Source organism: Lycium barbarum, chromosome 2, assembly GCF_019175385.1.
Source record: "Lycium barbarum isolate Lr01 chromosome 2, ASM1917538v2, whole genome shotgun sequence".
NCBI classification, from domain to species: Eukaryota; Viridiplantae; Streptophyta; class Magnoliopsida; order Solanales; family Solanaceae; genus Lycium; species Lycium barbarum.
The window spans coordinates 112666001-112679825 of NC_083338.1; positions in this window are offsets into that span (position 1 = coordinate 112666001).

A 13825-nucleotide genomic window follows, 5' to 3' on the forward strand; every position below is an offset into this window, starting at 1 on the left:
ATGTTCTCATGCCTTCAAGTGTTTTATCGCAATGGGAAAGAACGCCTCCCCATACATGGCTGAGGAATATACAGTTGAAAATTATGCAAGAACGTATGCTGGAAGGTTCTACCCACTTGGCAGTGAGAGTTATTGGCCACCAGATCTATTTTCAATGGTTGCAAATAAAGCATTTATCCGTAAATTCAGAAAGAATGCATACTCGCATATTCATAATGAAATGGATGTTCCACCGGGGAGATACACTCGAAAATGCTCATTTTGCAATTATGTTGGTCATGATAAGCGCAAGTGTCCCTTACGGCATGGTGGTCAAACTACATCTCGCGGTGGAAGTACCTCTCGTGGCGGAGGAAACTTTCGTGGTGGAAGTACCTCTAGTGGTGGTGGCACATCTCGCGGTGGTGGCAGAAGATCAACTCAAGGGCATTAATTGATGAATGTTTTTTAAGTTTTTTTCTTACTTTGATGATTGTATTTTAAAAAGTTTGGGTTTCCTATTAATGAACAAGTTTAAGTATTTTCATCTACTCAAGGTTATGAATGATGCAATTTAATTAAGTTTTTTTTTTTTTTGTATGAATGATGCAATTTAATTAAGTTTTTTTTTTGTATGAATGCTGCCATTTTGACTAACTTTGGATTAATTATTAATGAACAAGTTTAAGTATTTGTAAAGAACTTCAAGCTAATGTCACCAAGCCTTCAAACGAAAATAGCGTTCGAGAACTTTTCAATCACTAAAACGGTCATCCGAACTTTTGTGTATCCTTGATGTATTGATCCTACCTTATTAATCGCACAAAAATAAGTAGCGCTTGTTGACACCCAATTTTGTCCCGCCTCTCCCCCGAAATACCTATTTATACCTCTGGTATTTTGAGAAATTAAAAAATATGCATTTTAATTTTACTATAATTATTAGTCTTTTATTAACGCCCACGTTTTATTATTCCACTGCAGTTATTATTATTATTATTATTATTATTATTATTATTATTATTATTATTATCATTATTATTATTACTATTATTAGTCTTAAAATTATCATTTTTATTACTGATTGTCATTAATTATTATTATTCCTGTTATTTCCATTATCGTTATTATTATTATTATTATTATTATTATTATTATTATTATTATTATTATTATTATTAATTACTAATCATTATTATCAGCGTTATTTTTGTTATCAATCATTAATCATCATTATCATCGTTATTTTTATTATTAATTATTATTATTGTTTTATCAACAACTGTTATTTATTACTATTATCATCATTATTATTTCTTATTATTATTATCATTATTATCTTATTATTACCACTATTATTGTTATTATTATTAATTTATTAACATTTTGTCACTATCAATAATTGTTATTTATTATTATTATTTTATTATTAATTATTATCATCTTTATTGTTATTATTAATTATTATCATTTTTAATTATCAATATTTGTTACTTACTATTATTATTATATCTATTATTATTTTTTATCACCATTATCATCAACATTATCATTATTACCATTATTATTATTGTTATTAGCAGTATTACTACCGCTATTTATTTGCTGCTATTATTTAGTATTATTCAAACTTGCATTTCTCAACGTTTCTACCAACTTCCGCATGCATATCGCATTTTATTTCGCACATTTAAATGTTAGCGTTTGTTTGTTATTAAATATTATTGCACGGTCATTGCAACATCATATGATTTTATTATCCGGATCTTTTATAATTACATATTTCCGTATTAGGTGATATTCTGGCACCCTTAGTACATCGTTAATCAAAATGGGCCTCTTATGCAAATTTAGAAGCCAAACTATTTCTTGCACTCGGTCCGTATTTTGACTTACCAGACCCCAAATCAAAGTCCGATTAACTCCTAATATTTTTTGGACTAGACCATATTTTTTATCTCAATTTTTAGACCAGTCCACGTTTAAATTCACTAGTCCATCTTTTTAATACCCAGTCTAAAATTTGACCAGGTCCACAAATGGACCGGGTCCGATCCATTTTTTCGTCCAAATAAGGGAAACCCTTTTTAGGGTTTCCCCTTCATTTCGTCATTCCCACCGCCGCACCCCCTTTTCCCGCTCCCTCTTTTCCCCTTCATCTCCTCTCGCCGCCGCTCCCACTTCCCCATTTTCCCTCCTTCTTCTCCGCTCCCCACTCACTCTTGTCCCCCACTTTTCTCTCTCTCCCGCTTCTCCTTCCTTTTTTCAGCATAAAAACAAAAAAAAAAAAAAAAAAAACCTATAAAGGGGCAACAGTAGACGAACACAGAGGAAGGGGAACGAAGGAGGACAAGAACGAACAGGAACAGAGACAAGCACAACACATTCAAAAACCCCTAAACGAATTGGGTTCTTAAATGGCACAAACCCCTTTGAAAAAATCGAGTCTTTTCACCTGAAGATTCCATAGAAATCAAAGCTTTCGTTTGTTGTCAAAAGTCTCCTAAGCAAAAATTTCAACTCTAACAGTCTTTTATTTCCGAGAATCGAGTTCTTGTTTGAAGTTTCGAGTGTAGATCGGAGATTCGAACCCTATTTCGCTGCACTTGAAGGAGGTCAGTAATCCTCCTTCCCCCTTCGCTTCAGTTCTGTTTCTATGTAAACCTATCCCTTTAATTAGTTTTCTTTTGTTTGTTTTGTTCGTATTTAGTTTGGTTATTTGCATTTTAGTTGTTTACTATGCTACCAGCCAGCTTTTCCTCGTTATTATTAATAGATCACGTTCACATCTACCTATTAAGCATTAGTTCATAAATCTGTTGTTAAGTTTAATTCATAGTTTTTTTTTTCCATTTGGTTGAAAGTGATGTTTAAATACCTATAGATTAAGTTGATGAACATTACGTTAGGATTAGCCTAAGTTGATTAGTATTGAATGTTAGTATGCAAATCTGGACATATATGGTAATTTTCAAACATAGATGATGAGTAGTACCATAGTACTTAATTGGTGTTTAGATATGCTGTCTCGGATTAGTCCTTTGGTGTAAATGATGTTGGTTAGTAGGTTTACTCTTGTTTTCATTTTTTAGAAAAAAAAATGGATGATTTGTAAAGAAGGATATTGAACCCCCCTTTTTAGAAGTTGCAGAATGTCCTTTGAATGTTAAATGGATTAGTTGTTTGCATAGGTTGTTTATGAGTGAAATAAGTTGATGGTTGAATCATGCCCTTTGAAAAGGTTCCTGTTTGCTTGATGAAAGTTATATTTGTACAATTCCCTCTTATGTGTTTCTTTAAGAGCTGTTTGGTAAACTTAAGACAAAAATGTGTTCTAACCTCTGTGAAAGGTCACTGATTCTGCTAAAACCTGAAACTTGAGCTTCTCTTTATAAAACCATGATGAGGGTGTAACCTGGAAATAGCTATAGTTTTACAGAGTGAATGGGAGTGTAATTTCAAACATGGTTGTTTTGTTGATTGAGTAGTTATGGCTCTGAAGTCCATGTTCTCTGTTCGTTTAAAGTTACCTTTGGCATACTTAGAGTATATTCATTCCTTGCTTTACTCAATTTCGAAATACACTCTTCCCTTGATGATTTTCATGACATCTATACCTCAACAATGGGCTAGAAGTAGATACAAACATTGAAGAACCAGAATGTCCCTCACTCCTGTTAGTTGTTGTCATGTCTTACTTTCTTTTCCTGTTTTAGTTTAGTTTTGTCCTAGAAATTTATAGTATTTTGATCTTATTTTCCTTGTTTGACTGGTTTGTCCTGTTTTTGATGAAAATGTTTAGTTTACTGCTTCTGTTTTCAGTTATGATATATGTGGGATTCCAGTTTTTTTTTTCTTCCTCTTTCTTTTTTTTTCCAGTAAAATATACCTTGCTGATCTTTAGATTTCTATATGTGTGCAAGTATGCATTAGTTTGATCTTGCATATGTCTAAACATTCCCCATATATCTCATTTCGAACTATGCCATTGGATGTACATCAACTGATTGTTGTTTAATCTCTGTTCACTTAACAAGGAGTAAAAATGGGTCATATCTATAAAGCCTGTTAGGTCCCTGCCTGTTCGATCTTGGTGTCTTCATATTGTAAGCATGTTGTATGTGATAGTATGTATACATAAGTTATACTCAATTACATATCGTATACACGTGATCCGCTTTGAGTATGCATTTTATATGTTGATCCTATTCATCTGGTTATGCTCTAATTCCTTTCCTCTCGTTTTTTTATGCATGACCATCGCATACGAGTCCGAGGGACTCGTCTCGTCCTCCTCATTCGAAGTTGGGCTAAAAGCCCAATATGATCTCTCCCTGCCCAGCCATCTGTCCGCAAAAAAGAATTAAAACAATGAGTTCTGGGCCAGGCCCAATTTCCAACAGCCGCAGCAGCAGCCCAGTAATAAAAGTATCTGCTGGGCCGAAGCCCAGCAGTAGCCAACAGCGAACAACAATCTCAAAAATGGGTCGAGCCCATTTAAATTATATATTCATCTGTTTATATTTGTGTAGTTAATTTGTATTGTATGACTAACTTTCTTTGTGCTATTTTCTTAATTTAGATGAACTTTAGACGAATTAGTGGACTAGTTTTAGTTATGGGTAGTTAACTTAAGAAAGAACTAGCAATCAAATTTCATAAATTATCCTCTTCTCTTCATGCTTTTTTTGTTTGAAATAATCAATTTGCAAAAAATGACGTGACCATATATTAAAGGATTCACATATTATTATCTTGAGAATTTTGGAACATCATTAACATGCAAATAGAAACTAAAAAGAATATTTTGTACTTCTAAAATACGAAGCCAATTAATACATCATCGTTCAGTTTGTTTCAAATGTTTTCTTAAAGCGTTACGCAAACCCGTGTTTTTTCTTTTGCTTATACATTCCATGCGAGTTTTATTTTAATTAGCATCATTATTTAAAAATCTTTGCAATATTTATAAATTTATTCTTAAAATAGCATTTGCAGTTTCTTTTATGCGGATTAGTATATTTTTTCTACAAATTTCATTCTAAACAACACTCTTTTTTTTAGCCTTAACAATATTTATAAATTTTATGGTATTCGAAGTTCCCTTTTATACAATTTATTATATTCTTTTCTATAGGTTTTATTAGCATTTTATTTTAAGAATCTTAGCAGCGTTTATAAACTTCTATTTCAAATAGCATTCTAAAATCCCCTCTTATGCGAATTACTAGTCCCATTTTGACAACCTTATTACTTGAAGTCTTTTTTTTATAAAATAACATTTAAAAATCCTCTTTTGCATAAATTGCTACATTTTACAAGTCTTATCTGCATAAACTATTTTCTTAAAATTTGATACTATATCCAACATTGATTAGTTAACCTAAGTTTGGCCGGATAACCGTGTTTAACGGATTCTAAAGGATGCCTAACCCCTTCCCTTTAGGATGATATAGAACCCTTACCTAGAATTACACTGGTTAAGCAGACCATTAACAGAGGTTTAGTTTTAACTTTACCTTAGTTAATAATTAGGTGTCCTAATTCGCCGTAAAAATCAATTAGGTGGCGACTCTTTAAACAAGCAATTTAGGAGTCTCCAATATGTTGTACTCCGCTTCAACTCTCGGGTTAAAATGGGGTGTAACAGCTTGGCGACTTCACTGGGGATTTTTAGGTTCTTAACCATAACAACTTAGGTTAATAATTAAATTTGTTGGATGTTTGGTTGTTTTCTTTATTTTTTGCCTTTATTGTTGCTTTATTTATTTTCTTTTATGTTCTTTTAAGTGATTGTTTTATTATGTAAATTTTCTATGTAATATGTATGTTATTGCTTTCCTTAAATTGGCATTCCGCTCATATTTCTTCCACTCCTGGAAAACTCACACATATTCACACACTTAAAGCGGCTTCGCAGTTTGCGCCCGTGCACTACTAAATTACCCCTTTAGTTGGATTGGTCTAGTGGATTTAGTCGATCAGCGGTGCAGTCGACGGCCACGGACTTTCCACTCCCAAGTTGTCCGCTTGGGGGAGCCTTGCGTCATAGGAAAACAACTCCTAGTCAGCCTAAGATAGAGCTAAGCCAAAACCCTTTAAGGGCATGCACGAACCTAGGAGGCTTAATACCCAGGGTGTATTAAGTCCATTAGTCAACCTCTTCCAAATGTCCAGGTGGGTCTACGACCCTGAGCGACGGTTATCACGTTATGTGCAGTGATTTGAAGGATGAATGTGCGTTATGTGGACCATGTGCTATTTAGGTAGAACTAACCATTTGTGAACGCAGGTAACCATGAGTCAACACAATGCCTACCCGAGATTCAGCATGGTTTTGAGCGTCCCTTCCCAACTAACAGCATGGTGGGTTGATTTGGGGGATTACGGACAGCGGGTTGTACGTGGAGCATTGGGACACTTACCGTCTTTGATGGATATCCAGCCCTGCAGAGACATCATCGAGGCTGCAACTGTGTTTTGGGATGAAAAGAGGGTCGTGTTTAGATTTGGCAACATTGAGATGACTCCGTTGTTAGAGGAAATAGGAGGCTATATAGAAAATGTGGCATTATTACGTAAACCAAGAAAATGGCAAAACTATGGCATGATTATTCCGAGGCAACCTTTACCAAAAGAATTTGCTAACAGTTTCGGGTTCAGGGAGGGTAAAGGTGTGGAATGTTTGCAAAAGTCTATGATACCACTCGAGTATTTGTATCACAGATTCGGTTATCAAAGGAGTTTCGTCGATCATCAGGATGAATTCTTCTCATATGACTCTTGGAAGCAGAAACGGTGCTTCGCTTTCGCAGTATGCTTTTTAGGGACTATAGTATTTCCTAAAGGAACCACAAAAGACATTCACACCCATCTTGTTACTGTAACTAAGGCTCTTTTTGGTGGCATCGACGGGAAACACTACACTCTGGTCCCTATGGTCGTGGCAGATATCTACCGAGCATTAGGGCGTTGTAAGCGCGGGTATAAGCATTTTGAAGGATGCAACTTGCTTCTGCAAATTTGGCTGATGGAACATCTTCAGAAAGTCAACGGGGGTCTAGCATTCCAGAAGCCGACGGGTGAGAATCACATTCTGGGTCATGTTCCAGGCGCTATCTTGACAGCAAAATCATTTGAGAAACCAAAGTGTGTGAAAGAGTGGGTAGAATTTCTTAGCCATTTGAACGATGACTCGATGCAATGGATGTTCAGTTGGTTTCCGTCTGAGGTTTTGGTGTTTCGAACGAAGATCGTACCATTTTTGGTCTTGATAGGACTTCGAGGTTTGCAGCCTTACGCCCCGCTGAGAGTTTTGAGACAATCAGGGAGGAAGCAAAACATACCTTTAGTGGCAGATATGAACCATTACTGTGTTGACTACAAAGAAGGGAAAATTCCTTTTGCGAAAGAGGTTATTCGCATGTGGAAATTGAGAGAGACTACAAAAGCATATTCAGTTGAGCCAAATAGATACCAAGCTGGATGCGGGGACAACTATATGGAATGGCTGGCCGCTGATTTGGAGGAATCAATCAAACCCGGCGTTAGTCTGAAAGATCGGATTAAGGATGGGGAAGCCGAAGCATGCATCTTACTCCGACAATTGCGTAAGAAAAGTCTTGTTTCTGAAGCCGAGCATCATGCGCAACTTAAGGAAAAGGAAAGGGAAGCAGAGAATTGGAAGCAGCAAGCACTTAGTTACGAGCAAAGTATGCAAGAGTTGGATACACTTCTGGCTGAACAGGGCGATACTTGTATCAAAGAAGGCATCAAAACAGGGGGTGTTTTAGCTATGTCATACCTTGCCCAGAATCGCCGAAAGATCAATCAGTCAATTCGGGCAACCAAGAGACTCAAGAGCGACGAAGGGCCTTCTTCATTTTAGTTAACTTGTTCAGTAGCAATTGTAATAATTTCTTTTGCATTGGGATTTTAAGCATTGTATTTGTTTTTGGGCCTTCAATTAATAGCACGCTGGAATGACACATGACTACATATTTTATCCTTCAAATCCACGCTAGGCCTACCTTTGGCACAAAAAGGTCCCTTGCATAATAGGACGCATTGATTTCCTTCCAATATGTTTTGTTTGCTATTCAATATATGCTTGTTTGCAATATGTTTTGTTTGCTATTCAATGTATGTTTGCTACGCAATATGTGCTTATTTGGTATGCAATATGTGCTTCTTTCAACATTGTCTGCTAAATCTCCATATTATTTTAAACAGCAATCATTCGCACCATACTAACACAGCTTTCTTCATTCTTTAAAGGTTTACTTTTTACTATCCCCCAGAGGTTGATTCGCGTTGACTGTGAACTGGCAGACCACCCATACTTCACGAGATCAAAAGCGCGAGCATCCGGCGGTATGAATGATTCAGGGGCATCCGAACAAACTGGCTTGGGACTCGTCACTCTTCCAAGAGAGGAACCTGAGGCTTCAGGAGGGGGAAATGATGAACTCATTGCCCAATTGTTGCAGCAAATGGCCAATATGCAAACCGAAATTGAGCGACTGCGGAATCTCACCAATCTGTCCATCACCCTGAACGCCCCTCACCCTGAACAAAGAACAAACGCGACAATTCCACCATCCTTTTCGCCTGTCGATTCGCCCGCTCCACAGCCTTCTCCCTCAAACCCTCCGCTTTACACAGTCCACCCAAATACCTCCAACCCCCAACAAACTAACCAACAATCCGCCTCACAACAATCGAATCCACAACAAGCCATTCCACACCAGATCCACCCACAACCAACCATCCCGCAACAAACTGTCCAACAGCAAACAACCCCGCAACAAGCCAACATACAACAAACTACCTCACAACCAAATCACCAGCAACAAGCCAACTTCCAGCAAATTAACTTCCAACAAACCAATTCGCAAACTTTCACTACCCCTTACATTCCTCAACCTGCAGTTACCCAAATTAACCCACATACCCAAAACTACCAAGCAGTTCAACATACACCACTGGCGCGTATTGCTAGCCATAACACACAATATGTGGCAGAAGCTCAGCCTTTCACTACCCAGATACAGGCCTTGCAGCATCCAGAGGTTGACCCTTATGAAGAGTTGGAAAGGGAAGCCAGGGCAAGAGCAGACGAGGATGTGGCAAAAGAGCTTCGCAGTCTGAGGGAAGCTGTCAGAAATATCCAGACCAACAGGGGATGTGAAGGGCTTGAATATGAAGATTTGTGCATTCACCCTGACATTGAATTACCCGCTGGGTATAAAGTGCCGAAGTTTGACATGTTCGACGGGAAGGGAAACCCTCGGGCTCATTTGAGATCATATTGCGATAAGCTTGTCGGAGTGGGTAAAGATCAAGCTATCAGAATGAAACTATTCATAAGAAGTCTAACAGGAGAAGCACTCGATTGGTATACATACCAAGACCCGCAAAGATGGCACAGTTGGGGAGAGATGGCCCAGGAATTTATGGACAGGTTCAGGTTCAACACTGAAGCTATCCCGGATCGGTTTTATTTGATGAAGCTGGAGAGAAAATCAACAGAAACTTTCCGGGAATATGCTATGCGCTGGAGAGCGGAAGCCGCAAAAGTCCAGCCCCCAATGGCAGAGAGTGAAATGACGATGCTTTTTTGTGCAATCTCTGAAAGATCCCACATATTATGAGAGAATGTTGAGCGTCATTGGGCAGAAGTTTTCGGAGGTTATCAGGATGGGGGATTTCATTGATGAAGGGATTACAACAGGGAGAGTTACAAATCTTGCGGCCTTGCAGGTCACAAGTAAGGCTATTCAGGCGGATCCTTCTAAGAAGAAGAGAGACGGAGTGTCCCCGGTCATGGTCATCCAGGATCAAAAGCCAACCCAAAAATCAACCTATCAATATCCTTCACCCCAGCCCTCGCACTACAACCCGCACACTCAAACACCTCAGCCTTATTACCAACCCCCACCTACCCCTCTTCCCGTCTATCACACTCAGCCAGCATACTATTCACCTCGAACCCCTTCCTATCAAAACCCACCACAACACCGGCCGAACTACTCACCACAACCCCAGTACCATTCACCAAACCACCCACAAAACACCCCCAGACCACGCCCAAATGTCGAAAGAAAACCAACCAGGACCTACACACCATTAGCCGAACCCTTAGCCCAACTGTACGAGAGGCTGAAAATGGCTGGGATACTCCAACCGATTCAAGGAAGAACTCCTGATCCCATCCCAGGGTGGTATGACGGGACTAAACATTGTGCATATCATTCGGGAGTTGCAGGGCATGATACCGGAAACTGTTTTGCTCTCAAGGATAGAGTTGAGGCATTAATCAAGGAAGGGGTCATACAGCTTAAGGAAGCTCCCTCGAACATAAACAACAATCCACTGCCGAATCACGGCGATGCAAATGTGCACAGGATCACTGTTGACGAAGATTGCAATCTGGAGGGGACTATCGTCCCGGTTAAGAAAAGGGAAAAGGTCGAATCATCAGCTTGTGTTGCTCCCATAATCACAGTTCAGATGAGGGCCCCATTCGAAGTGCTCACTCCAAGGCCCAGTATCACAACTTTCGTTGCCCCAACACCTTCTCGCAACACCAAAGCGGTTCCCTGGGATTATCAATCCGGTGAAAAGGACAAAGAGAAAAGAAGAGTAGTCGTGGAAACCATTGCCACCGGAATGAATAGGTCTGGACGATGCTATGCCCCCGAAGAGGTAGCACGAGGGGCGCCAAGCAAGGATAATGGCCCGAAGAAAACTGTTACAGAAGCTGAAGTGGAAGAATTCTGGAGAAAAATGCCGACGAAGGAATACTCTGTTGTAGAACAACTGAAGAAAACACCAGCTCAGATTTCCTTATTTGCATTATTGATGAGTTCTGAAGCTCATAGGAATGCTCTAGTGAAAATACTGAATGAAGCCTATGTTCCGGCCGAGACTTCCAGTGAGAAACTGTCAGCTATGGTAGGGGAAATCCTTGAGGCCCACCGGGTCTCTTTTCATAACGACGAGTTGCCGCCTGAAGGTTTGGGGCATAACAGAGCATTGAACATCACCATCAGATGCAGGGATAAGTTCATCTCCAAAGTATTGATCGACGGAGGTTCAGCTGTGAATATATGTCCTGTCGCTACTTTACGAGCCTTGGGGATCGATGTTGGAAAACTCCGCGGCAGTCAGGTCAGTGTCAAAGGTTTTGACGGAGCACAAAGAGATGTTGTTGGAGAGATTGATTTGTTTCTGGAGATTGGGCCTGTGGAGTTCATGGTGAAGTTCCAAGTAATGGACATATCTACTAGTTACAACTTGCTGATCGGGAGACCATGGATCCACATGGCTGGCGCGGTTCCTTCCACTTTGCATCAGAGTCTAAAGTTTGTGTGGAATCATCAAGAAATAGTGATCCATGGAGAAGGCAACAATTCTCTCTACCCGGAATGTTCAATTCCTCCTATTGGAGTGTGGAAAGGCTAGACGGATCTGTTTTCCATATCAAGGAGAATGTGTGCGTTGCTCAAGCGAGGAAGATGGAATTGCCACAGGTACTTACGATGGTGGCGTGGGAGATGCTGAAGAATGGCTTCTGACCCGGTCAAGGCCTCGGTTTGAACTCGAATGGGATTATGGAACCAATCCAACTGCCCGGACACAAATATACTTTCGGTCTCGGATATGAGCCCACCCCCGAAGAGATTGCTTTAGTTAGTCTCAAAAGATGAAGTGACGGTCCCTTGCTAAAGCCTGTTCCTTTCCTGAATCAGTCATTTCTCAAGGCTTCCACTGCTCAAGCATCAGAGGAAAAACTTGAAGACAACCTCCTAGAAAGTTTTAAAAACTTATTCATCATCAAAGAAGAAGGTGGGTGCAGCATGGTTTCGAGTAGGTGTTCTGAAGACCCGACTATCCGGGATGCAGAGCCGGGATGCCGTTTGAACAATTGGACTTGTACCCCGCCCCCTTCTCTTCGGGAGTCTTGGTAGACAAATTGTATTCAGTATTTAATGAAACAGACACGATTCGAAATTGAGGCCTGAATCGTGTCTATGCTTTTGTTGTTTTGCCTCCCAACTTTTGAAGCTCCAATGCAATTTTCAAGCCATGCTTTTATTTATGTTTTCCCTCTTTGATTAATTAATTTCTCTTTTATTTTTCAGCAATCAAATTAATAAATCTGCGGATACTACGAATGTGACACATAATGAAACAAGCGAGCCAGTAGGAAATGCCGAGCAAGACTCTGAAGAATATGAAGGAGATATGCAACCTGAAAGATTAACTAAGGATTTTGAATATTTTGAAAATAAGCCAAAACCAAATTTGGATGAAACGGAAATTATAAATTTGGGTAATTCAAAAATCATGATGGAAGTGAGAATCAGTGTCCACTTGACCCCGTCGCAGAGGGAAGAATTGATCAAACTTTTGAAAGAATACATAGATGTGTTCGCTTGGTCTTACGATGATATGCCCGGATTAAGCACTGACATTGTTTCGCATAAGTTGTCTCTTGATCCATCCTGTCCTCCGATAAAGCAAAAGAAGAGAAACATTAAATCGAACTTGAGCTTAAAAATCAAGGAAGAGATCTCCAAACAGTTTGATGCCAAGGTCATTCGAACTACGATGTACCCCACTTGGCTAGCCAATATCGTTCCCGTGCCAAAGAAGGATGGCAAGGTTAGGGTATGCGTAGATTATCGGGATCTCAACAGAGCCAGTCCGAAAGATGACTTTCCCCTTCCGAATATCCATATGCTCATTGATAATTGTGCAAAGCATGAGTTGCAGTCTTTCGCTGACTGCTACGCGGGATATCACCAAATCCTGATGGACGAGGAAGATGCAGAGAAAACAGCATTCATCACACCTTGGGGGGTGTACTATTATCGGGTGATGCCTTTCGGGCTCAAAAACGCAGGGGCTACCTACATGAGAGCCATGACCACCATTTTCCATGATATGAACCATAAAGAGATTGAAGTCTATGTGGATGATATTATCATCAAATCACGAAAGAGCTCAGATCATCTGACGGATTTGAGAAAGTTCTTCGACAGGTTGAGGCGATACAATCTGAAGTTGAATCCCGCAAAGTGTGCATTCGGTGTTCCTGCAGGGAAGTTGTTAGGATTTATTGTGAGCAGGAGAGGCATAGAGTTGGACCCCTCGAAGATAAAGGCCATTCAGGAATTGCCTGCCCCAAAGAGTCGGAAAGACGTGATGAGTTTCCTCGGTCGTCTCAACTACATCAGTCGATTTATAGCACAATCGACGGTGATATGCGAACCAATAATAAAGTTATTGAGGAAGGATGCTCCTACCAAATGGACTGAAGATTGCCAGAGAGCCTTTGACAAAATCAAAGAGTATTTGTCTAGCCCGCCTGTTTTGGTGCCTCCAGAAGCTGGAAGACCTTTGCTATTGTATCTGTCCGTATCGGAGAACGCGTTTGGATGTGTATTAGGACAACATGACGAAACATGAAGGAAAAAGCGAGCAATATACTACTTGAGCAAAAAGTTCACGCCTTACGAGGCACGATATACATTATTGGAACGCACATGTTGTGCTTTGACTTGGGTTGCGCAGAAGTTGAGACATTATTTATCTGCATATACTACTTACCTCATCTCGAGGATGGACCCACTCAAGTACATCTTCCAGAAGCCTATGCCTACGGGGAAGCTAGCTAAGTGGCAAATGTTGTTGAGCGAGTTTGATATTGTGTATGTTACTCAAAAGGCTGTCAAAGGGCAGGCGATAGCTGATCATCTTGCAGAAAATCCTGTGGGCGAGGAATACATACCCCTTAAAACCTATTTCCCGGATGAAGATGTGCTGTTCGTCGGGGAAG